The sequence below is a fragment of the Elephantulus edwardii genome, unplaced genomic scaffold (assembly GCF_000299155.1).
Source record: "Elephantulus edwardii isolate Elephantulus edwardi_28Jun2011 unplaced genomic scaffold, EleEdw1.0 scaffold00109, whole genome shotgun sequence".
NCBI classification, from domain to species: domain Eukaryota; kingdom Metazoa; phylum Chordata; class Mammalia; order Macroscelidea; family Macroscelididae; genus Elephantulus; species Elephantulus edwardii.
In genome coordinates, this window is record NW_006399859.1 from 1562145 (window position 1) to 1564257 (window position 2113).

Sequence of the window (2113 nt, forward strand, 5' to 3'; positions counted from 1 at the left end):
ATGGGAAGGAAGGGACTAATATGAAGAAAAAGACCTGAACTGCGACAGCGATGGCGCGTGCAACTGTCACCTTGGACCGGTGAGTCCTGGGTTCGATGCTAAACTTTCTCCCTGGCTTCCGTGGTGACCCTGAACGCCCCGCAGTGATTGCCTCCGGCCATACCCGAGCTCTTAGCCTCCCGTGCTGCCGCTTGGAGCAGAAGAGACCACGTGCTCATCCACTCTCCTGTTCCCGGACATCAGGACTCCTCAGGGAATTTTGGTGGTTAGGAAAGATGGAAGAGCTGAGTCAAGCCCTGGCTAATAGCTTTTCTGTGTCCCAAGAATTGAATAGCACAGCAGCAGCACACCCCCGCCTGTCTCAGTACAAGTCCAAGTACAGTTCTTCGGAGCAGAATGAGCGGCGCCGACGGTTACTGGAACTGCAGAAATCCAAGCGACTGGATTATGTGAACCATGCCAGAAGACTCGCTGAAGATGATTGGACAGGAATGGAGAGTGAGGAGGAGGAGGAAGATAAGAAAGATGATGAAGAAATGGACATTGACTTTGGTAAGAAGTTACCAAAACGCTATGCTAATCAGTTGATGCTTTCTGAATGGTTAATTGATGTCCCTTCAGATTTGGGACAGGAATGGATTGTGGTTGTGTGCCCCGTTGGAAAGAGAGCTCTGATTGTGGCCTCCAGGGGTTCTACCAGTGCCTATACCAAGAGTGGCTACTGTGTCAACAGATTTCCGTCCCTTCTGCCAGGAGGCAACAAGCAAAACTCAACAACAGCAAAAGACTACACCATTCTGGACTGCATTTATAGTGAAGTAAACCAGACCTACTATGTTCTGGACGTGATGTGCTGGCGGGGACACCCTTTTTATGACTGCCAAACAGATTTCCGATTCTACTGGATGCATTCAAAATTACCAGAAGAAGAAGGTTTGGGAGAGAAAACCGAGCTGAATCCGTTTAAATTTGTGGGACTCAAGAATTTCCCATGTACCCCTGAGAGCCTGTGTAAAGTGTTGTCGATGGATTTTCCTTTTGAGGTGGATGGGCTTCTATTCTACCACAAGCAGACTCACTACAGCCCGGGAAGTACACCCTTGGTGGGCTGGCTGCGTCCCTACATGGTGTCAGATATTCTTGGTGTTGCTGTGCCAGCTGGACCACTCACTGCCAAGCCAGAATACGGTGGGCGCCAGCTTCAGCAGATTATTGAGTATAAAAGGAGCCAGAAGGAGGAAAAAAATGAAAACTTCATGCAGAATGCATCTGAGAGTGGGTGCTATGAGTTGGAGCACCTGTCTACGCCTAAGTCGAAGAGCCCTCCCCATGGCCTGGAGCACTCTGAGGACCTAATGGAGAACTAAAGAGAACAACCTCCTTTGGGAGTTAGGGACAATGTCTGATCGTAGAAGGAAACCAAGGAGCAGGACTGTTAACTACAACAGGTGACTTCATTTTGGAATGGACTTTCCAAAGATACTTCAACCTTACCTCTCTCTTATCTGACTTTCCAGCTGAAACAGTTGGAGAGTTGGTTCCTACATTGGGTGGTATTTAAATGGAACTGAGTATCTCTTACTGTGAAAAAATAAAATAATAAAAATATATATAAAAGAAAAAGACCTGCAAGTGTTAGTGGACATCTCACAGTGTGCATATGTAGGAGTGTGAGAGAGCTGTGTAGTTAAATGGGAGTTGACAGAAGAGTTTCTCGGCTGTTGGACAGTTAGGGGAACGTGAGCTGGGGCTGTCCTGAGAGGCAGCAACAGTTCGCATGTTTTATGAATTACAAATGCAGATGCATGGTACGGTTTCTTTTCACTTTTTTGCTTGGTTTATTTGGCAGCTTACCAGAGGTTTTCTTTTCAAATTTGGCAGTGAAAAGGTATGTTATCTGAATAAAAACTGAGGGAATATTTTGAGCGGTTATCATGGGGTTTTTGTAATGCTCACACCAACCTCACTCTGAATGTGCAAAGTTCTGGAAAATTTGCAAGTTATCCTTTGTTTTGGGATAGGTATCCTCTTTAAATATGGTTCTATTTGAGTCCTTGGATAGAAAATTTTCAGTGAGATGAGTGAAATGACATTTGTACCTGAGAAATTGATA

At 45.7% G+C, this 2113-nt stretch overlaps 1 pseudogene; it reads left to right on the forward strand.

The window, feature by feature from the left end:
• The first annotated feature begins 275 nt into the window (after positions 1-275).
• Positions 276-1367, forward strand: LOC102855933 (annotated as a pseudogene).
• Positions 1368-2113: the final 746 nt, after the last annotated feature.